Source organism: Engraulis encrasicolus, chromosome 17, assembly GCF_034702125.1.
Source record: "Engraulis encrasicolus isolate BLACKSEA-1 chromosome 17, IST_EnEncr_1.0, whole genome shotgun sequence".
Lineage (NCBI taxonomy): Eukaryota > Metazoa > Chordata > Actinopteri > Clupeiformes > Engraulidae > Engraulis > Engraulis encrasicolus.
Window position 1 is genome coordinate 33,549,649 of NC_085873.1, and position 27,349 is coordinate 33,576,997.

The 27,349-nt window shown below is 39.7% G+C and overlaps 1 long non-coding RNA gene across 1 annotated transcript; it reads left to right on the forward strand.

Annotated features, from left to right (window-relative positions):
• The first annotated feature begins 7,152 nt into the window (after positions 1–7,152).
• On the forward strand, positions 7,153–9,031 carry LOC134467433 (uncharacterized). Its single transcript, XR_010038548.1, has 2 exons — positions 7,153–7,374; positions 7,992–9,031. It is a non-coding gene; the product is annotated as an uncharacterized LOC134467433 (long non-coding RNA).
• The last annotated feature ends 18,318 nt before the right edge of the window (positions 9,032–27,349 follow it).

Consider the following 27,349-nt stretch of genomic DNA (forward strand, 5'->3'; position numbering starts at 1 on the left):
TAAAACTGTTTGTCTGAGAAAACAGTGTGAAGGCAGGAGTCATATTTTTTGGTGTTCAAAAATCAAGTGGCTGACTGATGGAGTAGTTAAGAGCCTACTTACAGAATGGATCGCTTCCTAGTTTGGTTGGGGTGCTCCTTGGATGAGGAAAATGCACATTCACAAACAGAAGGAAGTTTAACGTACTATTTCCTACAAACAAGTAAAAAAATGTTATGGATTGGCCATAATAGAAATTTAAAAGGCCATTACAAATTTACAATAAAGGCTTTGTTGCCCCTTAACACATGCCGTACCACCAGTGGAATGCTGGAATAACAATGTTAATAAAAATGTTAATACCCTACTACACTATGACGATGCACTGAGCTTTTAGTAGCCTAATACATCACGACTTGGTCACTTTTGGCAAATTTATAATGCCATGTTTTAAGGGGTTAAATCATTGTAAAGGAGAGAGTCCTAGATTTCTTTCTATCTATTCAAAATAAGCCCACTCTTTGGGTGGGACATGACATGACAAGGCCCGTCATCACTGCACCCCTCTGGTGACGAGTCAGAGTCAATCAAAGCTTGCATCAGAGACGATCTATATGCAGAATAGAGAATCTTTGCTTGCACGTAATAAAGACATCAGGGCATATTGCACGGCCCTCTAGTGTTGTGCTTGTGTTTGAAAAGAGGCTTTAACATTCATTGGCCAGAGGGGTATTAGGACACTGGTTCAGGAGTAAACCAGGTTAAGTTAAGAGGTTAATCATCTAATAGAAGAGCTGGGGTCTTAAGAAAATGAGGACTCCAGGCTCTTCTATTAGGTGATTTACCTCTTAACTTAACCTGGTTTACTCCTGAACCAACTTCTCAGTATGGGCCCCAGGTCGGTGCTATTTAGATCTGTACAGTGTTTTGTGGTACATCAATTGAGATTATTTCCATACCAGTGTTGTTCCTAAAACAACCCCAAAAAAACGAGATTTCAAAGTGCTTTTTGAAGATGAAATTACAGTATATTTCCATGGCATTATGCTGCCGTTGTGGAGAACATAACCACTCAGCACAAGCAAGAGAAGCTCCTTGAATCTGATTCATTACAAATGCAGTTACCAATAGTTACCACAGTCTGATGAAGACTGCCTTTAACCCTCTGGTTGTGTTAGAAATATGGTTACGTTCATGGTGTTAACCAGAGAGAGAGAGAGAGAGAGAGGTTCCATTGGCCCATTGTTTCCGGGTTCTATTATTGCCCCCCTTAGGCAGACCTAGGCAGACCTAAGGACTGTTCTATTCATTGTAGGAGCATTATGACACGCCCCTTTAGGCAGACCAGAACCTGGTCGCGTTAGGTGCCCATAGAAACCTATTATGTTGGCATATCTCTATATAGGCCTATTTAAAGAATCTCTGGTGTAAACGATCAAAATTGACCGCCTACACAAAAAGGTAATAATACATTGATTAAAAATCTGATTTGCATATTTTGTGATTAATACCTTTTAGACATCCTTTTGAAACATTTCCAATGTGATTTAAATGTTATTCTGCTTTGTTTTAGTGATTTGTAGACTTTTTTCCCTATCATGCACCAATTCATTTTATTAACCCTCTGGAGTCTAGGGCCTCTCAGAGGCTGTCTGGCCGTTTGGAACACCTTTATTTTTTTCAAGTATTTCAACTAACTGTAAACATCTAATGTGGCACATATGGTTGTATTCTGAAAATCCTACAAAAAAGAATATGAGAGTTAAAGGGGCATGCCACTATTTTGGGGCTTAATACAGTTAAAATCGTTGACTGGGGTTTATAAAGGTGGTTAAGTGTCTTATTTTTCATGTTAAGCGTTGTCTTGCTTTAAGACAAGTTAAAGAAGGGAATATGTCGCTAAGCTAGTAAAAGTCAATGAATCCGTGTAGCATTGTAGCATGCTACACGGATCCATTGACTTTCACTAGCTTAGCGACATGCTCCCTCTTTTAACTTGTCTTAAAGCAAGACAACGGCTTACATGAAAAATAAGACACTGTACCACCTTTATAAACCCCAGCCAACGATTTTAACTGTATTAAGCCCCAAAATAGTGGCATACCCCTTTAAGTGAATGCAATATAACAGTATATAACTTTGGGAGATGTACATTTATGGTCCGGTCATTTTTGACCGAAACACCATGAATGTAACAAGTTAGTGTATCTTCCACAATTTTTAAGGAATTTCATTATATTTCATTTTGACCATTTGAATAGGTTAGCCGGAGGATATCATGAAGTGTAATTTGTGTATGATGAAAAATAGAGAAGTTATGTAAGAATGAAGTTTCAAAATGGTCATTTTTGACTGTAACACAACCAGAGGGTTAAAGGGGTGATCCGGTGTGAAATGGCTTACATTGTGTTAAGTAAGGGTTAACGTTCGGCGAGAAGGTCGCTACCGTGGAATAGCAGCACGACAGAGAGAATCTTTAGACCCCGACGCGGAGCGGAGGGGTCTTGTTCTCTCTGAAGTGCTGCTATTCCACAAAGCGACCGACTCGCCGAAAGTTAACCCGCTTATTATATGGATATACTTAAATGATTCACACATGGCGGGGACATTTCTTTAGACCTATTTAATGTTAAGATTGTTGCTGCGCAAAACAAAACAGTGCCGTTGTGGAACACCGCTAGGCAACAGCTAGGTAGCCAGGACAACAGGTGTTGTCTATCACAGCAGCTGATTAGAGTGACAAAAGACCGGACCCCCTGCGGAGTGATATGAAACATTCGCTTTAGCCACTGACTTGTATACAAGCCAGTGGCTTTAGCAGTGAACGTCTTGTTGCCATTGACAGCGGTAGCCAGGACAACGGGTGCTGTCTATCACAGCAGCTGATTAGAGTCTTGTTGAAAAGTCGCTTTAGCAGTGAAAAGTCTTGTTGCCATTGACAGCGGTCTGTTATAGACCAACCCGTCCGTTATCGAAAAATAACAGACGTCCGAACGTTGGGGAGCCCCGTTGAAATGAATGGAGCATTCGACAGATGACGTCACAACCATATAATAAAACGTGATAATGAGCCCTACCTTTTGCCACATACCACACCTCCACAGGTCCCTTGCATTCCGAAGTCTGAGCGCTAGTCAGAATTCCAAGAGCTAGTTGAAATTTGGCTTCTGCTGTGATGGGCCGGCATCTGTTTCATTATAAATCTCTACTTTCCACCCACTTACAAGGCTCATAGTTGCTCAATACTTCATTCCATAGAGTCGAGGGCTTGTTGACATGTAAAACGAGGCATAGAGAACTGTGCTAGTGCACAGTTAGTTTATAACCATGTGTATTTATATGAAGGGCAAAGCAGAAGTTGGCATGTGTGCATGTAGGTATGAATATGCATCTTTCCATAGGGCATGCTTCAATTACAAAAAAAAATTTTCTTGGACCTGAGCCTCTTACAGTTTTTGCCGACTGCTTGCACACAATTTGCAAAATTTGGCTCATAGAGTCAAAACTCTACACACAAACCAATTACTCTCAACACTTGGAGATAAACCCATCACATATATGGCAACATGAAGCTCTGCTATAAAAGCATAAACATTGCCATAAAAACCTTACAATCTTTTGTCAAAACCTCACTTTCATGTCAAAAGACACACAAAAGCACCAAATGAGAAAACAAATTAGATCAACTTTAAAACAGTTGTCTGCTTTATACAAAACACAGCAGTCTTTCTTTTTGGAGCAGTCTATTCAGTCTCACAGAATGTACATTTTCACAAGACCCCAAAATTCAATACTGTACATTACAAAACTGCACCTTACAGTACAGGACATTAAACCGAAGCAAAATATATCTCAAACAGTACATCACTCTAAATACAACAGTGTGTAGGTGAGCTTATGTACCTTTTTTGTGTATTGGTTATACAGTTTTTGCCTACTGCTTGCACACAATTTGCAAAATTTGGCTCATAGAGTCAAAACTCTACACACAAGCCAAAAACTCTCAACACTTGGAGATAAACCCTGCACATATATGCCAACATGAAACTCTGCTATCAAAACCTTAACATTGCCAGAAAAACTCAACAATCTTTTGTCAAAACCTCACTTTCATGTCAAAAGACACACATTAGCACCAAATGAGAAAACAAATTAGATCAACGTGAAAACAGTTGTCTACTTTATACAAAACACAGCAGTCTTTCTTTTTGTACCAGTCTATTCAGACTCACAGAATGTACATCTTCACAAGACCCCAAAATTCAATACTGTACATTACACAACTGCACCTTACAGTACAGGACATTAAACTGAAGCAAAATATCTTAAACAGTACATCACTCTCAACACAACAGTGTGTATGTGAGCTTATGAACCATTTTTTTGTGTAGCCTATTACATATATTCACAAATTTTCAAACATCTAAATATGATATAAATATGTGGTTGACGTCAACATGCTGTAATGAAAAACATAGTCTTATACTTTTTTTGTTTGGGTATGAGGTATGAGGTATGAGGTTTGCTTACAGTAAAGTAACGAAGTACAATACATTTCCAGACACAATATGCAGCTGACATCTACTATTATGTGTATTTCTACAAACTATCATGTTCATACCTAACATGTGATGATGAAGATAAAAGGCTACTCCTGCCATCAGGGTAGGTTTTACAGAACGTGAGTCAGTCAATGTCACTCCATATTCTACTCTTTAGTACCGTTGTGCTATTTGTTGTTTTGTTTGAGTGTAGGAAGGTGTGAATTTAGCAAAGTAGCCATCAAAGTAAAACAAATAAATGCAAAATAAAATAAGTGCAATGTAATATAAAGAATGCAACTTTGTAACTGGCAGAATAGTGGTTAATTTTGAAAGCATGTGTTTTATTGTCGGTGCCTAAATCTTGTCATACATTCAGTGTGTTTTGTTTTTCTAGCGGATGTGTTTTCCCAATGATATGATGAGTGTTCATTTTTTAATGGAGTGTCTTATGAAGGAAAAAGTGTGCAGTGACCATGAGCAAGTGTGTAGCATAAAGCAAAACATGTGTTGCTGAATTGCTGCAACTGTGTTAAGCAGAACTTTTGTTTAAGGTACGGCACACTGTGTTTAAGTTATGTTACCAACAACTTAACAATATGCTATTTTTGTCTAAGCATCTGCCTATAGTGTTCAAGCAGTAGGCAAATACTGTATTCACAAATTTCAAACATCTAAATATGATATAAATATGGGGTTACGTCAACATGCTGTAATGACAATCATCAATGACAATCAAGTCAATATAGGCTACTTTGTTTGGTTATGAGGTATGAGGTATTCACGAAATACAAAACATTTTTTGACACACTATGCAGCTGACATCTACATGACATCATCAAAATTATATCATGTTCAGTCAGTTTTCTCAAGTGGTCTTGCTTGGTTATGTTCTGAAAATGACACTTTCTACAAACTATCATGTTCACATTACCTAACATGTGATGATGAAGACAAAAGGCTACTCTTGGCGGCATGTATCATATGGAACACCAAATGAGCCACGCTTAATTAAATAAATACACCAAAAAATAATTAATTCAATGTGTCACTAATTAATTTAAAGTAGAATTAAATAATTAAAATTGGCATTAAATATATAATTTATGAATTAAATGTCAATTTATATAATGTAATGTTAAATATTTCTTTCGCAATTCAATTAATTATTTAATTAATTTATTTAATTATTTCATGTTACGTGTGTTTCAGCACATCATTAATTAAATTAATCTGTCAATCTCACCCATCAAAGTCAGTGGGCGGAACCACTGACGTAAACGGGCGGGACTAGTGCCAATCTGGTGTTATCGACTGCTTTGGTCTGAAGCGTAACACCTCCTACATGACATGAATGGATCAAGGAGGAAAGCTGCTTCTATTCGAAATATGATGAAAAAAGGGTTGTGAGTGATTGGGACTGTAGCACTGTCAACATTTCAAGTGAAAGGCTTAGAGTTTTATCTTTAGGAAAATGTATTCGTGAAATTAGCTTCTTGGCCATGAAGTTTTAAAAGGAGTGGATGCATGTTGTCGAGATACGTTGAGGATGACAGCTGCCTCCAAGTTCTTCTTGGCTTCCTTGTTGAGGATGACAGCTGCCTCCAAGTTCTTCTTGGCTTCCTTGCGGCCTATCCACTATAAGGGCTCCGGGAACCAAATCTCCTTCATCATCGTGTTAGTTGTTTGACACACTTTCTCACAGGTAATGTAGACAATTTTGAATGGTATTTGCCGTTGTGTAACCCAGTGGTGTAGTCTACGTAGAACGCGGGTATACGGAGTATACCCACTTCTAAATTTCAGGGATTTCAGTATACCCACTTAAAATTGATTGATCCATTGTTTTGAATGGCACAAATATATACAGTATGCCCACTTAAAAAAAATCTCAAATATACAGTATACCCACCATAAAAAGTAGGCTACACCACTGGTGTAACCTGACAAAACGTTGGAACTAGCCGGCTACGTGGTCTCATTTTCACCGTGGTAATGCTAGTTGCATTTGTCATAAGTAGCACAGTCAGTGACCGCAGACAACGAGTCATTTGTTGGCAAAACAAAGTAGATGGTATGCTAAGAAACATTACCAACGTTGTTCAATAACAATGGTGGACGCTCCAGTTTTTGAATGGGGTCGAGACGCCAACCAGCAATACTCTTCTAGGAGGGTGCTAGTGCTAGAAAAATAGCATTAGCAGGCATCACTACACAACAAATTACCAGTTACTTATCACACCATAGAAAATAAGCAAGTATGAAGTGATTAGTTTGCGAATTCAAGCTTGGTCACTGGCAAATGGTATGAATATCAAGAGTACATTAAAGGTAGAGTACCTCCCAGTGCTTGGCTTACTAGTTCAACTTCAGAACATTCTGGGACTAGATCTGTCCAGTTATGTAACTGATTTGGTATGTTAAGCACGTTTTAAAAATGTTGCATTTTGCCTTTATAGGGCAGTAGGCCTACTGTTGTTATCAATGTCACAATATTCCACAAGGTAACCTCATGTAGAATAATAGCCTCATTGTTTTATGTACTTCATGTGTTTATGTCTGTCATGTGTATACTATGAAGTGCGTTCTTCACATTCTCACTCACACACACACACACTGGTTTTATTCAGAACATTGTGGAAGATGAATAGAAGTAATCTGTTGTAAGATCTGCTGTAATTCCCACATCTGTATCACACTGTATTTTCAGAAATAAAAAGGGGATACTGTGACCAAACCGGCCTACTGATGTCCATACAGTAGCCCTACACAAGACCATGTCTGTCACATTGGTGCCATGACCGAGTTGGACCTTCGCCCAACCGGGATCATTCTGGACATCATCTGCGTTGTGGTATTATACAGTATATTGCGTATATTGCATCCATGTATGGAAATGGTAAAATATGTAACCCACTTGTACCATCTTAATGTGGTACAATCAAACCTTATTTGATTAATCAAGTGTTGAAGTGATACTGTTTAGCGATTTTAAGATTTATTCTGTAGAGCTTTCTTTTAGATTACTATTTTATCTTAACCCCTCCACCTTTTTTTATCTGTTAAATGTTTTGTGTGTGTGTGGGTGTGAGAAGTGTACCACCCACTGCAAAACAATTGCCAATACTGGGACATAAGGCTACTATTACTACTACTACTGTGCTATTTTTGGAAATAAGCTCATATTACACCTCCCTGTGAGTTAAATGATTGAGTTTTACCTTTCTCTAGCCGCCAGCTGGTCTCATAGGATTCAATGTTTATCACTAGCATGGAGCATGGAGGTAGTATTTGCACAGCCATACTCTGAAAACGATTGAAAGTACAGGAGGAAGGTAAACCTTGATCATTTAACTCAAGGGGAGGCGTAATATGAGCTTATTTCCACAAATGGCACAGTATCAATTTAGCTGAGATGGCAAGCTTGCACTGATCATGGATCATCTGACTTTATGTGTATTATTTATGCAGATAATCATCAAAGCCTGACTGCCCACAACACCTGGATCAGAGAGCCAGTCCAATGAAATCTGTCAAGAAAACCGCAGATAAACAAGGCCTGTATCATCATTGTAGTCTAGTACTACACTTTTATTATACACGAAGACAGAACATGAGATGCTTGTATCATTGCAAAAAAAAACAAAACTAACTATACAATCAGTCATGCACTCTCAGACGCACTCACTTACTATACAACTCACCACACACGTTATCCATTACAATGTGTTCATTCAGCTCTAACATACCCACATTTTTAATTGAAAAAACCCTCAAATCTCAAGAACCTGAATGCAGCGTATATGTGTCTCCAGGCTACAATGGGTTGAAGCGCTGGAGGCCAGAAGGAAAGTAGAGTGATTACACTCATTCTCAAACTGTACGCAATGTGGACAGTATTCCAAGTGTGCCTTTAAATAATATTGGTTTGTGGGTTTTGTGTTGTTTATTGGGTCAGAGGTGGGCCCCAAGGTTCAGTTACGCCATTAGGTGTAAGTGATCACCATTCTTTGTTACACCATGATTTTCCTAAATGTATGTATATTCCAGTTCAGTCTTGTTTATATAATTCTGCACAACTTGGTTCATCTTTCTTCCCATGTTTAACTGCAGTCAACCTGCCATCCAAGCCGAGGCCAAACACATCATAGCACTGAGGTGGTCAACCAAGGTTGCAGATAGGGATGACTTCCACGACGTGTCCACCAAGACCAGAGGAGGCTGCTGCGGACAGCTTCCCTGCGAGAAACCTTGCTACGCCCAGTATAGGCACACAACTCTAATTTCACTGCATGTTTTAGTATTTCTATGCATGCAACCTATAAATCCTTTAAATCTTGCAATTGATGTAGACTTGTAAGCCATCTTTAAGCAACTAATACGTTATTCTAACCTCTTCACATTGATACACATTTTGTGCACTTCAGATTAATTTCATGTATTTTGTTCTTGCTCTTTCCCTGCAGAAACACAATTGAACAGATTTAATAAATGTTCGTCTTTGTCAATAATTGTATCTTCTTTTCAGCATGAACTGAGCCAAGTTAACTTTCTAGTCAAAGTATCTATTGGAGGCATAAATAACAAGAGGAAGACTAGCCATCAATAATTACAATATTTACAAGCAGTGAAAGAGGCACGGACTATCCAAATATTTGTTACAGTGAAGAAGTTGTGATGCTGTACGTGTTTACTCCATCTACAGGCTGCTATAGACTTAGTTTTCCACAAAGAAGCCTAGAGTCGAGACCTTTGTTCAATCTTCTGACATGCTCTTACTCTTGACAAATGGGTACTATATCAGCTTTATTACTTTATTGAATCCTAAAATTGTCCAGCACGTATGAATTGGACGTTGTATCTTGGAGTAAATAAGCTACTATCCAGATTTAAAGATCAAGGTGAGCTGAAAGAATTTTTTCATCCCTGCGCAAGAGGCCAGGAAGGTTTGTCAAAGGTTGGAGTAAGTCTCTTTTTTTTCGCGACTAATCGTGACTAGATATATCGATCAGTCCAGTGTTTCTCAACAGGGGTGCTGCGGAAAAGTGGCTGATAAATAAATTATGTAATATAAGATATATTTGTCTAAATTGATAAGTTAATGCTAGTCAGTGGAATCTTTCATCTGGCATTTACGCACAATAAAGTAAATTTATGTCACCCCAGTAAGCTGCAACTTCAAACGTAGGTAGTGTGACCAAATGTGTTACTTTTCTAAGCTTGTGTGGTATCGGATGCGATGCCATGTTACGGCTTGTTGGTTTGGGGTGCCTTGAAATTTTTCATGAATTGGAAGGGTGCCTCGCCTAAACAAAGGCTGAGAAACACTGGATTAGTCGACTATTAAAATTTTCGTTAGTTGCAGCCCTAGTATGTTCTATGAATACCATCAATACAATATAGCTGGTATGCTCCAACTGGTGATAATAATTTGCCCCTGTAGGGCCTAGGGGCCTACAGTATTTTCACTTCGATAAACTTAACTTAACTGTCACTGTAAGGGTTAGATAATCATTATTGGTCAACTGTTAAACAATTGAGACATCTATTGTTATATAATAATAATAATAATAATAATAATAATAACTTGGTTTTATATAGCGCCTTTCAAGGATGGATAAGTGTTTCGGTCACAGAGTCGGAGAGTGAGGGCCGGAGTCCGGAGATGTTCTTGAGATAGAAAAAGGCAGATTTGGTGATGTTTTTGATGTGAGACTGGAATGAGAGGGAAGGGTCAAGTTATTATGTGTAACAATTTTGAGTAACAGTGTCTACCAAAGGGAGTGTGTCTATGTTCCCACAGCCCGTCCCACATCACAAACACTGAAAACAAAAACAAAAAAGGGGGAAGGGGGGGGGTAGAATGAATTGTCCCGCAGGCCAATGGTACTGTTCCACCCAAAAACCTTTCCCTAACCTCATTGAAATCGTGCCTCACAGTCAGTTAACACCAGCCATACCTACCTCTAAACCACAATGTAATGACCTCTAACCATGCTCTACTCATAATAGTAGAGATGGACTTAACTAAACCACAACCAGGGTGGAATCATGCTTAAACCCACGTCAGTACACAATAACAATACAATACAAGATAACCTCTGTGGAAGCTATATGGGACTAATGGGATGTGGGAGCATAGGGCCGACCCCATGTCACATGTAATAGAAGTTACTACTTTGTGGCCATAGTATGTCAGAAACGTGAAAGTAACATGATGCATCTGAAGTTGGTTTTGTTGCTGTTCCTGTCAGCATTCTGCCGTGGTCTCTGTGGGGCATTCTCGTGCAGTCACTTCTTTGGTAGGTGCGCGGCTTTGCCATCAGTTCATCCGTCCCAGTCCCATCTTCACTGTAAAAAGAAAAAAAAGCTTTTGGTCAAGAAAACCAATGGAAGCAGTAGCAGCTAGCGAAAGAGAGACGGGCAGTAATCAGTTGCCTGGAATAGACGTACTGTACACGTTACAAAGTATGTGTAGTACAATGTTACCTAATGTTACCCAAGCTATAGGCCCTAGTATGTTCACACACATCGCTACAGTGAAGTCAGATTGTTTCGACGAAGCAACTAGTTCTACACCTAGGTTAATTTACATGCATGCACATATTTTTCAAGGATGACTGGGCTGGGGCACTCATGGCACTATCCACTTGCACGTCAAATGCACACGTCTCATCCTTGCTCAACAGCATATCACATCATGGGCTTTTAGTGAAAAAAACAAAAAACAGATGAATATACTATCTGCCATAGCCCATTATATCTCAACAGTAGCACAACCACTATCTGAGCACACGTAAGCTAGCTGGTAGACAGCTGCTTGCTAAGGTTAGCCATTCCGTTCAAATTGAACTTGCTTAACCTAGGTCAAAACATTAAGCATGTGTAAATTTACACATTTTTATAAAAATGGACTTACCAGTTGAAATGTTGATCGCGGTGAATGAATGCTGGCGGGGCCCCTTTTACCTCCACCGATCTGGGTGATTCACATAGCCTTATAAACCCACTCTGCATACCAACACACGAACGTCCGACAAAATCTTTCCTATGATCAGCTCTACGCTCGATCTGTTTTGACTTGATAGGCAGTGCAACCAATCAGATTTTAGGATACGCCCACAGACTTTGATGGGTGAGTTTGACAGATACAATTATTTCATAATGTGCTGAAACACACGGACCATGAAATAATTAAATGAATATAATTCAATAATTACTTAAATGGTAAAAGGAGTACTTTAAATACTTTTCTACTTTAAATAAATTAATGACACATTTAATTCATTATTTGTTGGCATATTTATTTAATTAAGCGTGGCTCATTTAGCGTTCCATAGTATCAGGCTAGGTTTTACAGTACGTGAGTCAGTCAATGCCATACTCCATATTCTACCCTTTAGTACCATTGTGCTATTCGCCTTGTTTAGCATACAAGCAATCAAAGTAAAACAAATAAATGCAAAATAAAACAAATGCAATGTAATATAAAGCATGCAACTTTGTAACATGGCAGAAGAGTGTTCAATTTTGAAAGCATGTGTTTTATTGTCTGTGTCTAAATCTTGTCATACATCAGTGTGTTTTGTTTTTTTAACAGATGTGTTTTCACAATGGCACTCTGAGATTTTACTTTTGAACAAAGTGTCTTGTGTATGAAATTGTGTGTAGACAGCTGGAGTCTGTGTGTTGCGTAAAGGAGCAAGTGCCTTGCTAAACTGGTATGAAAGTGTAATGCTTACTTTTGTTTAAAGTCAAGCAATAAGTGTTTAAGTTATGCACCAACAACTTAGCGATATGCTACTTTGGTTTAAGCATCTGCCTATAGTGTTTAAGCAGTAGGCAAAAACTGTAATATACGGCTCTGTCTTGGACAAGGTTTGAGGGACCCCTAGTGGTCAATATGTACAGTACAGTAAGCACGGACACCACATATAAAATAAGACGAGGTCCCAAGAATCCATGTATGTTGATACCACAATCACACACACGCACGCACACACACACGCGCGCGCACACACACACACACACACACACACACACACACACACACACACACACACACACACACACACACAGCCTGCAATTATTTTGGTCATTCATATTGCTAGATTTTCCATTAATAGAAACCCACAGGACAACAATAGGCCTATATAGGCCCTACTGTATATTAAGTGAATATTGTTCCTAATGAAACTATGGAATTACAGTATGCTAGCGGTGGATTTCCTGTTTTTATGCCCCTTTTGTCCACGACCCTCGTAGGGGTCCCAGCCCCCAGTTTGGGAACCACTGCTCTACACGTCAGGTGAGTAAGGGAGTGAATAACCAGCACCCTCCTCCATGACATGAGTCACTTGCCATTGAGAGTATATAGTATATCAAGTCAAGTCAAGAGTACTTTATTGTCAAAATTCTATGTTACAGGGTTAGCACAGAAGTTTGAAATTGCGTTTTACCAGTCTCCAATGTGCAGTTTAACTAAAAAAAACAGTTAAACAAGACATTGACAATTCTCTCTCTTTCTCTCTCTCTCTCTCTCTCTCTCTCTCTCTCTCTCTCTCTCTTTCTCTCTTTTTATTTGGATCGCATCACATTAAAAGTTATACAGACCCAAATACTGATAGAAATCCATCAGTTACAATTATTTCACTGACACATTCATAGCATACACACAGACAATACACACTCACACATGCGCAGCTTTTCAAACACTAGCGTACTGATATAGACATACAACCCCTGGCAAAAAGTATGGAATCACCGGTCATGGACGATGTTCATTGAGTCGTTTTATTTTATAAAAAATAGAAGGATGAAAGATGCGACACAAACCTCAAGTCATTTCAAAGTGCAACTGTCTGGCTTTAAGAAACACCAAAAGAAATCACAAAAAAAGATTTGTGTTAGTAAGTATGGTTACTTTTTTAGATCATGCACAGAGAAAAAAATATGGAATCACTCAACTCTGAGGAAAAAAATATGGAATCATGAAAAACAAACAAACAAAAAAGCACTCCAAAAGCTTTTTTGAACAACTTTTGGATTTTAGAACAACTTACAGTCTCTGAGGCATGGCATTTACGAAGAAAAAAACATTCCCTTCATCATTTTTGCTCCATTTTATCTCTGATTACAGTGCCAGATCATCTTAACGGATTGGAGCCTTGCCATTGACCATGTTTTTCAAATTTCCACCACAGATATCGTCTTGGATTTGAGTTCAAGGCTTTTTGTAGGCCATGACACTTGACCTTGTGTTTTTATCTGTAAAGAATGTATTCACATTTTTTGCCAATGGACAGGTACATTACCATTTCGAGAAATGATTTCATCATTCCGAAGCATCCTTTCAACTGATTGGATCAGAAAATTGTCAAAATTTCAATATAAACTTGAGTATTTATTGAAAAGGCATTGGCAACCATCTCCAATCACCTAAAGCAAATGGGCTTTACATACAGAGACAGTCACGGATATCTGAACTTACACATGCACCCAAATTGGAAAAACAATGCAATGGCCCAAAAAAAGCATTCAGACAGTTTGACTGGATGAAAGTCTAATTAATTGATTAATTGTTAATCCTCTTTGAACAATTTGATGCTGGAAATGTTGTCTGGTGCACTTATTACATGGGGTTGATGAAAAATGAAAATGAGGATGACTAATGAAAACGTACAAATGTCCACTGTCATTGGCAATAGCCTATGGGGCTGCATGTCAGGTGAAGGCACTGGGGGGGGGGGAACATGACTGCATTACATTTTCAATAAATGCACAAGTTAACGTTGTTGTTTTGGACACTTTCTTATCCAATCAATTGAAGAGATGCTTGGAGATGATGAAATCTTTTCTTGGGATGTTAATGGATCTTTACTTGTCATACTGTAAAATCAGTGATGTCATCCATTGAAGAAAAACATATCGTCAGCTTACAAACAGTCTGGACCTCAACCAAATGAAAATCTGAGGTAGACGTTTAAGAAAATGTTCCATGACAAGGCTCCAACCTGTAAAGCCAATGTGGTAACTGCAATCAGAGAAAGAGTGAGTAAAATTGATGAAGGGTACTGTTTTTCATCCATTAATGCCATTCCTCAGAAGCTGTGGGTTGTTAAGAAGCCCAGAGGTGGTGCAAAAAAGTCTTGAAGTGTTCTTTTGTCTGTTTATTTTTCATGATTCCATATTTTTTTCCTCCGAGTTGAGTGATTCCATATTTTTTTCTCTATGCATGCTCTAAAAAAGTAACAATTACTTACTAACTTAATTGTTTTTCTTGATTTCTTTTGGTGTTTCTTAAAGCCAGACAGTTCCCCTTTGAAAATGACTTGAGGTTTGTGTCGTATCATTCATCCTTCTATTTTTTATAAATTGAAACAACTCAATGAACATCCTCCACGACAGGTGATTCCATACTTTTTGCCAGGGGTTGTATTCACACACACACACACACACACAAACACACACACACACACACACACACACACACACACACACACACACACACACACACACACACACACACACACACACACACACACACACACACACACACACACACACACACACACACAGTGTGCAATAGCAATACAGACATAATACCCAACCACACGCACACAAGTCAAGTCAAGTCAAGTCAAGTCAAGTAGGTTTTATTGTCAATTTCTTTACATGCACTGGTCATACAAAGAATTTGAAATTACATTTCTTGCTTTCCCATACAGACATAGACTAATTAAGGTAAGGACATAGACAGTATAGACATAGACAGTACTTATACATGGACTTAAGACAGTATGGACATAGACAGTGCTCATACAGACATTTAAAGTGCAAGACTGGACAACAGAAGACTTGTAGAGGACATACATTAAGAGGTATTTGTTGTGCTTTTGTGCTTTTCCTAAAAAGTCCTTTATAGCGTTCTGACATGGTAATAGTAGCATTTTGAAGAAAATAAATATAAAAAGGTCTGTCAAGTACACCAGCAGCAGTGTGTGTGTGTGTGTGTGTGTGTGTGTGTGTGTGTGTGTGTGTGTGTGTGTGTGTGTGTGTATGTGTGTGTATGTGTTTAGTGCAGGTAGAAGGTGCGGTGTGCGTCTTGTGTGTGTGTTCGTGTGTCTGTGTGTGTGTGTCTGTGTGTGTGTGTGTGTGTGTGTGTGTGTGTGTGTGTGTGTGTGTGTGTGTGTGTCAGTGTGTGTATGTTTGGGTTTAGTGCAGAAAGTGCAGTGTGCTTGTGTGTGTGTGTGTGTGTGTGTGTGTGTGTGTGTGTGTGTGTGTGTGTGTGTGTGCATGTTTTGAGTTAGTGCAGGTTGAAAGTTCAGTCACAAGTATAGTAGTGCAGGTGGAATGTTCAGTCGCAGATATGGTGGTGGGGGATGGGGGGGGGGGTGTCAGTGGCCTTGCTGGCTAGAGGCTGACAGTGGGGGGGGGGGGGGGTTGTCAGTGGCCTTGCTGGCTAGAGGCTGACAGTGGAGGGAGAGTGGGTTGAGTGTTCAGCATCTTGATCGCTTGGTGCATTGTGCTGCTCGCCAGCCGGGTGGTACGGGAACGGAGGCGCCTGTACCTCTTTCCAGAGGGCAGGAGGCTGAACAGTTTGTGTGCAGGGTGGCTTGTGTCTTTGATGATCATCAGTGCTTTCCGGGTGAGGCGTGTGGTGTAAATGTCCTGCAGGGAGGGGAGTGGTACTCCAATGATCTTCTTCGCTGTGTTCACAACACGCTGGAGTGTCTTCCTGTTTTTCTCCGTGCAGCTTCCTCCCCACACTGTGATGCAGTTGGACACGACGCTCTCTATGGTTCCTCTGTAGAATGTTGTCATGATGGAGGGTGTAGCACTTGCCTTCTTTAGTTTGCGCAGGAAGTAGAGACGCTGATGGGCCTTCTTCGCCAGTGATGTAGTGTTGGTGGTCCAAGAGAGGTCGTCGCTGATGTGCACTCCAAGGAACTTGGTGCTGCTCACTCTCTCCACAGCATCGCCGTCGATGGTCAGTGGTGGCAGTTGTTTTTGGACCCTTTGGAAGTTGACAACAATCTCCTTGGTCTTGTTGACATTCAGCAGGAGGTTGTTGTCTTTGCACCATCTGGCCAGCAGGTCTACTTCTTCTCTGTAGTGAGTCTCATCGCCCTTGGTGATGAGGCCCACCAGTGTTGTATCATCCGCAAACTTCACTAGATGGTTAGTGCTGTGGGTCGTTGTGCAGTCGTGTGTCAGCAGCGTGAACAGCAGGGGGCTGAGAACACAACCTTGCGGAGCCCCCGTGCTCAGGGTCAGGGTGCTCGAGGTGTTGTTCCCTACCCGTACTGCTTGTGGTCTTTGCATCAGGAAGTCCAGCAGCCAGTTGCAGAGGGAGGTGCTGAAACCTAGTTTGTCCAGTTTTCTGATGAGTTGTTGTGGTATTATGGTATTGAATGCTGAACTGAAGTCAATGAACAGCATTCTCACATATGAGTCTTTATTGTCCAAGTGGGTGAGGGCTGGATGGAGGGCAGAGCAAATTGCATCCTCCGTGGATCGCTTGGCTCGGTATGCGAACTGGTAGGGGTCTAGGGTGGGGGGTAGGGTGGCTTTGATGTGTGACAGGACTAGCCGTTCGAAGCACTTCATGATTATGGGCGTCAGTGCTACAGGACGGTAGTCATTGAAGCATGATGGTGATGATTTCTTCGGCACAGGTATGATGGTAGCAGCTTTGAAAAGTGATGGGATGACTGCTTGCTCCAGAGAGATGTTAAAGATGTCTGTGAAGACATCCTTCAGCTCTTCTGCACAATCCTTCAACACTCGGCCTGGTATGTTGTCTGGGCCAGCTGCTTTGCGTGGGTTGATGGTGGCCAGTGTCCTCTTAACACTGGCAGAGGACAGGTAAAGGGGTTGGTCATGGGGGGGAGGGGGAGTTTTCTGTGGGTGAGTGTCATTTTGTGCTTCAAAGCGGGCAAAGAAACTGTTCAGATCGTTTAGCAGAGAGGTGTTGTTGTCACAGCTTCGTGGTGCAGGCTTATAGTCCGTGATGGCCTGTATGCCCTGCCACAGGCTCTGTGCATCTCTGCTGTCTTTGAAGTGTGTTGTTATTTTGTCTGAGTATTCCTTTTTTGCTTTCCTGATGCCCTGGGACAGGTTAGCCCTTGCTGTCTTTAGGCCAGCTACGTCTCCTGCTCTGAAGGCTTTGTCTCTGGCCCTCAGCAGTCGGTGAACGTCTCCTGTGAACCATGGCTTCTGGTTGTCCCTGGTAGTGATGTGATAGTGGTGTGATAGACACACACATAGCAGCAGAAGTACAAAACCCAACTCTGGTGAAGTTGGGACGTTTGGTAAACAGTGAATAAAATCAAAATGCTATCATTTTCAAAACATTAAATCTATTCATTAGATGGAGAATAGTGAAAAGACAACATATTAAGTGTTAAAACCGAGAAAAAATATTGTTTTGGGGGACATATGTACTCATTTCTAATTTGATAAATCCAACACGTCTCAAAAGAGTTGGGACGGGAACAATAAATGGCAGCAAATGTCGAGGAAGACTAAAAACAAAACAAAAGACAACACTTAACACATTAACCGATGAGATGATTTTATATAAAAAACAGTGTTAATTCCTATCTTGGACATGATTTCACCAGCTTAAATGGTGGGTGTATTCCTTGTCATGTTTTGCAATGTTTTCCTTTCTGTAGTGCTTACAGTGTGACAGGTCTTGACCAAAACCCCACCATTTTATCACCTGCTGGTCCTTATGATGGCGCCATAATGTTAAAACATAGTAGAGAATGCAATTTGACCTTACTATGTGGCAGTAATCGAAGATCTCCCTTCAAAATATAATGCATGAGTGGCTTTTCATGCTGTTTAAAACCCACTTATACCATTCAGCACTGTATTTAACTCTACAGATGAGTGAGAACATCTTAACCAATGCACTACTGCACCCGCATGCCATCATGGAGGCTGACTTTTGAAGTTAGCACTAACACAAGTTGGATGGTCCATTTTCACTGTAGCACAGGATGTGCAATACTCTATTATTGTCAAAAAGAATGGACTTCTACAACTTCTGCTGACTTCTGTAAGCAAAGGACAGTTTCCCATGTCTTCTGGGTCTATTTCAAGTGAGCTCAGGTGCTTAGGAGAATGTTACACCCTTGTATCATTTGCACGCATTAAGCATTCTTAATATGGTCAATTTTCAATAGCTCTAATTCCTGGAGTGCTAGAGTGAGACTACAGCCAATATATATTTCATGATGTCATGAACCTATACAATGATTTTAATAACAAAAATATGTGTTATATACACTCAATCGTGGTAAATCAAAGGGAATTCAAAAATGTATGTAATAACTATGGTAATTATTCCCTTTGCATCATTAATTCTGGGTGACTCAGCCTCTCTGTGATGATCTTATACCTGGACACCTATATTGTCCGTCAGTACAATTCATTTTGAAATGTTGAAATGTGTCTTTGTTGTTTTATCTTATTTGGATGTTTACTAAATTTCACTGATCCTCGTCCCAACTTATTTGAGACGTGTTGCATTTATCAAATTAGTAAATGAGTACATATGTCCCCCAAAACAATATTTTTTCTCGGTTTTAACAATTAATATGCTGTCTTTTCACTATTCTCCATCTAATGAATAGATTGAATGTTTTGAAAATGATAGCATTTTGATTTTATTCACTGTTTACCAAACGTCCCAACTTCACCGGAGTTGGGGTTTGTGCAATCAGTGGTCTTAGTGGTAAAGTGAAAAACTGTAGATCTGTATACAAGATGCAAGAGTAAAGTGCCAGTGACATGGTGAAGAAATGTTCATGGAATGTCCAGACCATGGAATGTATATATACTGTATAGTATATAGTAGCCTATATATAGAGTAGAACAGTGGTTCTCAAACTTTTTGTGTGAAGTACCACCCAAGAAAATATTGAGCTCTCCGAGTACCACCTTGACAACCAACATTAGAATATCGCAGCAAAGGCCTTCCATATTCACTTTTGCCAGTCAATACAGGAGATCAACACCTACGGTCACATTTAGTGCAAGTATGTTTTTAAATTTCTTGCTTGCCTAGTATGTTCTGCATTATGTTTTCAAATTTCATACTGTTCAATATTACAAAATGTGAGACCAAAGAGACATTTTCGACTGCAACAACTTGATCAGCCTTCAAATCAATGCACAAAAAATGAACTCTTCCAAGTACCACCAGAGATGTCTCAAGTACCATTAGTGGTGTACCACAGTTTGAGCACCACTGGAGTAGAATATACTCTCAATGGGTCCATGAGATGCATGACACAGTCCCTCCACATACAGTAGGCCTACAGTAGCTCCCTTGGGCCACTTGTTCAAGTGTCCTCTTGCACGGGTGAGGCATAAATGCATTTTGGCTGTGTGTGTTTTATTGTTCCTATGTCACAATGACAAAGGAACTTTCCCCATTGCACTTTTACTACCTCCATTTACCTGCCATACTATGAAATTAGTATTTAGTTAGTTTAAAATTAGTATTAAATTTAGTTCAATCTATATAAACAATCAAGGCCTACTAAAAGCAAGAGCACATGAACAAGGCAGGTCACCAAGGAGCCACCAGAGGGCAGACTGTCATCTAAACAAAATATGACAAGTAAAGTCAGTGCAGTCTCAGTAGCCCTCAGTAAGTTCCTTTATTTGCCTGATCCAGCACAGCCCTGGCATAATTTTCAACGTCGCACATCGTTGATTCAAACACACCAGAGAGGTTTTAAGGGTATTATGAGAGACTCCACTCTTCCAGGGGGCTCCAGAGCTACACACAAGCACAATGGTCTGGTAGGAACCAGGCTACATTTTCTTCACCAAATGATACCTTTAGGCTATATGTGTTTATTAGCAGATTTACCACTTCCTGTATTAACTTAGCTAGATCACTTAACCATGTTCTTACTAACCTAATCCTTCCCTAAACCTACACTGTAACAAATAGCTGTTTATTTACGGAAATTCTGCAACAGCATTCTACTGCTTTTCGAAAAAACAGACAACTACTGTGAAAATATTACTTTGAGTCACATATTGAGCATAAACAGTAAGTACTGCACAATAGCAGTATTCGCCGTTGTGGAAAAAACTAGAGATGCACCGGATCCTGATTTTTAGGATCCTGCCGGATACCAGATCCACTGAATAAGATCCTGCCGGATCCGGAACCGGATACCGGATCCTACAAAAGGTTTGAAACATATAGTCTACTCGCACACGTGGGCCCTTTTTATTACGTTGGCGCAAACTATTGTTTAGACTCATTGGCTTATTGCCACACTGCCTTCAATAGCCGCTTCCAAAGGGATTTCACTCCATGCAGTGATTGGGGTTGTGAAAGACTGAAAAGCCTAGGCTAGACATGCACCAGACCCTGATTTTTAGGTAACATGCCGGATACCGGATCCACTGCTTAAGATCCTGCCGGACCCGGACCCTGTGAAAAACTCTATTATCCTGACGGATCCGGATCCGGAACCGGAACCGGATCCGGTGCATCTCTAGAAAATAACAAGTTATTTTAGGCAGCACCATTGAAACCCATTCATCCTCCACTTGTCCGTGATCACCATCAAACTTCAATACCACCTGAAGAACTGAAGTCATTCTGACTGGTTAAAGATTATCTGATACTATCAAGCATGATGAAACAATTTCTAAGGAAACTGCAATACTTAAAAAGTGCTTGATGCAGCAAAGTGTGAGTAGCACATGCATTTTGATAGTGATGAAAGTGTGAATGGCTGAAACATTTTAAGAACTTGTAACACTCTTGCAACAAGCAGCCCCATCTAAACCAATCTGCTAATCAGTGCCTGGCCTCACCTGAGTAGGGCTGTTATGCCATTATTCAATTACGGGCGTCACCTACCAAGGGCCTGATGACTCTGGTCACATGGTACTCTTGCACCTGTATATAAATCTGGACTATCAACACTTCAGTTGCTTGCCTGCCTGCTGGCTGGCCTGCATGGCACAGCATAGCACTTGTTTGCCTACAAGCTTGCCTACAAGCTTGCTTACATGCTTGCACACATGCTTGCACACTTTCCTCTTTGTGAAAGCTTGCTGTATGTGGCATCATTTGTGGCATTGTGGCATATAATGTGCCTGCTGCAAATTGGGCATTGCTTTGAGAGCTAGCTTGTAGTGCTGCTTGTTTGCTGTGCTACTTGGTGCAAAATAATTTTTTAAAGACTGACCAATGCTATATTCATCATTGGCTCATCAAGAGATACAGTAAAAAGCCCACCTTGCACACTATCATTGTAACATAGCACTGCGTACTCTGACATTTTGTTCATGCCCACACTTTCAAAGGACCACCGCAAACCATTTTCTCAATACAGCATTGCGCCATAGTATCATGCTCAAGGCACTCCAGTCATGGTGAACGATGGGAGGGTGGTGTGGTAACATGGCCAGTGTACCACAGTTATGGAGAATGATGGGTGGGGTGGGAAGTTGCCATGGCCATATTCATGAATACAACTATGACCCAGTATTTGCCTGTCATCACACAGTACAATTCAACTTTTTAACTGAAATGTACTGTTATTTTTCTGTAGAGTACTGTTATTTAACAGTTCAATTGCTGCTGAAAAAATGTTATATACTGTGATACATTAAACAGCAATGAGCTGTATTTGATTTTTGGTGTGAAATAACAGTAGAATTACAGGTAAATATAATTGCCAGTAACTGCCGTTATTTTGCAGGGAAATTTTCTTAGAGTGTAATCATCAGTGAAGTGTTGTTGCCATAAGGACATGGTTTTCAGTGTTTTAGAAAGCAAATACATATTATTGGCATGAAGTATTGCCAACTGGTCAATGATTAGACAGGTGGCGTATCGGAATGATACTGTGCTTGTATAGTGCACTGCAGATATTTGTTGTAGAGATACAGTACATGTATGTGCTCTGGGGATAAATACAACAATGTGTGTGTGTGTGTGTGTGTGTGTGTGTGTGTGTGTGTGTGTGTGTGTGTGTGTGTGTGTGTGTGTGTGTGTGTGTGTGTGTGTGTGTGCGTGTGTGTGTGTGTGTGTGTGTGTGCGACTTGTGTGTGTGTGTGCGTGTGTGTGTGTGTGTGTGTGAGTAATTGAGATTACATGCAGTGTGTGATTAATGAACACAACTATCCCTTATTAATGAGCTCATGATAACACTGCCTCTTTTCATCCGGTGGCTTTCTCACGACACTGGCATGTTCATCTTATTCTTGACTTTTTACTGCAGTTTCCTATTAACAGGTTTCATACTGTATATGTCACATTAAACCTGTCCCGTAATATTATTCACATGCATGAGAGTCAGGCTCAGTGTTAATTTCGTCAACCATGACTATGACTAAAATATTTCGTCAAAGCCCTTTTTTGATTTTCGTCATTTAGACTAAGACTAAGACTAAATTGGGAAGGCAATGACTAAGGCAGTGACTAAGACTAAGACTATGTTAAAAAGAGAAGCAGTGTGTGGAGAAGTTCTTTTATGTACAGAGTTGACTAAAATGACTAAAATGACTAAAAATTGACTAAGACTAAAATTGATTTTCATCATTTAGACATTTGCACCATCTGAGCAATGTCTACGTCCATACTGTCTTATGTCCATGTATGAGTACTGTCTATGTCTATACTGTCTATGTCCTTACCTAGATTAGTCTATGTCTGCATGGGAGAGCAAGAAACGCAATTTCAAAGTCTTTGTATGACCAGTGCATGTAAAGAAATTGACAATAAACTTGACTTGAGAAAGGTCACTTTGGAGATCTGGAGATCAAAGACTAAGACTAAATTGGGAAGGCAATGACCTAAAATACGACTAAGATTTTCGTCATTGTGACTAAGACTACGACTAAAAAGCTGACAAAATTAACACTGCTCAGGCTAACAGAAAAGGCCAGAATAACACTGAGACTTTAGTGTAGGTGTTTTCAGTGATTACAGCTTCTGGTAGGTTATACGTTTTGACGCCTATCCTTGTTGTTGGTACAACAGCCAATAAGTTCAACAACTGGCTATTAATGACTTGGCATCAGAGTTCATTCTATAAAATCTAAAACCCTCACAAATTACGTTTTATGTACAAAAATAAATGTGTTGCATTGCAGAAAGATTAATAATTTCATGAACACAGAAAGGACATATTTTGGTGAGACAAAAGTTTTGTGAAAAATGAGCAGATATGTCATATCAAATACAATAAATGTTACAGTACTGGGGCTGTGAAATCCAAATAAATATCTCGTATGACTTCTTTTAGCTGAAAGGACTGTATCATCCTGTGAATGAATGCCATGCCATTTTACCGTTATTCACTTTATCGTTACATCATCACAGGCCATCATCAGCAAGGTTTATCACTACCGGTATATCATTATTGGAAAAAACGGTCAGACTTTATAATATCCAACACACAGATCTCATTGTGTTTGCAAGTAGCCTATTGTCACCTCTCATGTCACTCTGTGGCGTTATTTCCTATCAAGCAATACAGCTAAATGTAGAAGACGTTTATCTTTAAATACAGCATAGGCAATTCACCAAGACACGTCCTCACACCAAACTTGCAGGCAGAGACACTTGGTCTTGACATTACAATGATTGCAAGACTGTGAAGGTATACAGGTTAATTCACTATAAAACAATGAATGTTCTTAGTGTTGTTGTGTGCAGTGCACTTGAATACCAACTTCCTCTGGTGAGAACATGTCTGAACAACGATAACACCCCCATTCCATGGCAGTGATTCTTCCTGATTAAATAACTTTTCGTCTGTGCGGCTTTCCCCTGTCTGACTTTGCCCCACTCCTATCTTCTTTGTTATACTTCATTCCATGCCATCGTCTAGCATATCATTTAGAATTATTCAAAAGTCATATATAGTTATTACAGGCCATCATATTGGTTGGATTGTGAAGTCCTGACATTAACAAGGGACCATTTCATGGGGGTATAGATGTCGTCGTCATGTGTGCTTGCTATTTGTAATTTTTCAACTGGACAAAGATGTGTAGAAGAATTTTACAAAATATTTTACAGAAGGTTTCACAGAATATGTAGAAATTAGATTTGGAATAACCTGAAAAGTACAGTACATATGGACTTTTCTGGCGTTGCGTGCAAACCAGACAGAAGGTTTTAGATAACACATGAGCAGGGAATAACAGGCATGCCTAACCTTGAAGATGATAAGGCCGGGAATATGCTTAGCCTGGCACAATCGTTCCGATCTGAAAGACAGCATGGGGGTCATTCCACCTCAAATCACAGAATCATCCCGCATGACCATCTGAGATTTGGCTGAAAAAACAAAAAACAAGGAGGTGCAACATTATAGCTCCCAAATCCTTGAAGTCTTCTCATTTTTTTCAGGTACCCTCCTGACTAATTTTGAACAAAGTTCTCCAAGAGCCCACTTGAATTTGCTCAAATTTGGCAGACACAATCTAGACAGAATCCTAATAACTCACGAAGACTGTAGGTCCCCACCCCGAACCCTCTAGCGCCACTAGCTGCATATATGAGTGAAGGAGTTAGCAAAAGGCTCACACATCAATTGGAGGTACATTTCTGCTTGTAAAAACTGAGGTGCTGTTTCCACGTAGCTGGATATTTTTATATGTGGATATTTTTTTTCTCCTGTTTGCATTGGTTATGGCCTTCCGTTTCCACGTAGCAGATATTTAAAATCCAGGTATAAAAAGCAGGAGAAAAAAATATCCTGTTTAGGGGGCTGAAACGCATTTGTTACAATGAAGGATTTATTTTTATCCACATGTTACATTTACACCTGAACAGGAGAAAAAAATATCCTGCTAAAAAAATATCTTGCTACGTGTAAACAGCACCTGACTGTATGTGCCGTTGACCCCATAGCCGGTCAGCTCTTTCACTGCTTGATGCCGCATTGCTGCTTGCAGCTTGCAGCTTCCAGCTGTGTTTTATTATACTTATTTAACTTACTTAGGTCGTTGTCCTCCTGCACAATCGAGGCATAAATGCATTTCTCTGTTTGTTTTTCATTGTTGCTGTGCCAAAATTACAAAGGGACCCATGGGACTTTCACTACCTTCATTTACCATATTAAAACTAGTCTACCACACTCATTTACCACATACTGTAATAGTATTAATTGGAATAGATGTTTTAAAACCAGCTTTTTCTCACTGTAATCGTGAAAATAATCTAGTTCAATCTATATGAAATGCTGAATAGCTCATTCAAATTATACTGTATGTGCTACAGCTATACTGTACAAATTATACTGTATGTGCTACTTGGGTGTCCAAACTTTCATGAAAAGATTAACTCAATTTGAGGCACTCCTTACTGAACTTAAAAAGCCTTTATTGAACACTGGCTACATGCCTACGCGTTTCGACCCATTGTCTTCATCAGGGCCCTGATGAAGACAATAGGTCGAAACGTGTAGGCCAGTGTTTAATAAAGGCTTTTTAACTTTTGTAAGGAGTGCCTCAAATCATGGTTTTTTTATCTTTTCATGGATCACTGACTGCTTGACAAAGCTGTTCTACTTTGATACTTGGTGATGACATTTTTTTTTTAAATCATGAACTGTATTGCCACAATATTTGTGTAGTCTAAGTGTAAATACTATCCTCATTTATCAGACTATAGTACCCTCATTGACCATAATAGGCCTACTAACTATTTAAGACCCACGTATATAGTATCCTCATCTAACATCTATAGGCCTACTGTACTATCATCATTGAACACCTATACTACTATATTGTGCTGATTTACCCCCCTATGTTGCCCCCATCTACCACGTACAGTACTGTGTGCTTGGTAATAGATTATGCATTACATAAATCAACTATTGAGTTATTAAATATCAAAAATATACACTGCGTATGTTTTTCCTATCTAAACTTAAGGTGGACAATGAAGAAAACAAGAAAATGTGCAGTATTCGTTCATGTCTGAAAACGTCAAAGAGCAGGGGCCTCATTTAGAAAGCTAATTAAATTATGCATGCACACGCGTATAAGTGCATACAGTAGGCCTACTTGCTTCATGATGACCGGAGCACTTTGCACGATACTGGAAAACGTATGGAAAATACTTTTGATGACTAGTTAGTTGTTGTGCTTATACAAAACAGGTTTTGTATGGTTTTTGGCACATTTTGCAAAGTGTGTGTTACAGTATATTCAGTGTAGTTGCAAACTGTGTAAAAAGCATTTTTTTCCCCCATTGGTTTCACTACTTTGGCAATATGTTTGTGCTTTCGTGTGAAGAGTGTTGCAAATCAAGCCAAAGTTGTTAAAACAATAGCTTTGGTGAACAGAAAAGACTAAACAATCAAGGTCAACTGAAAAAGAATAACAGAAGACAGAAGAACTCAAAATACAGAAGATTGTTGTGTAACAAAAGATGACAGGTATCGACACGAGAAGCCTAGTCTCAGTAGCCCTCAGTACAATCTCAGTCTGTTTTTTTAAGTCTGCCTGAAGGAGCATTTTTCAATGCCATTTGATCAGGCATACCTGAGTTGATGTTTACTCGGTTGCTATGAACCTAGTGGATATCCCAAGAACTTGTGTGGTGAATCATCTAGAAGGGCCCGGAGTCCTCATTCTTAACCAAATGACACCTTCTGGATTGATCACCTGTAAAATAATTTATCACTTAGACATGTTCTTACTAACCTGTCCCTTCCTGAACCTAATCATCAGTGAAGTCATGTTGCCGTGAGGACATGGTTTTCAATGTTTTAGACAGCAAATGCAACAAGTATTGCCAACTGGTCAATGATTAGACATCT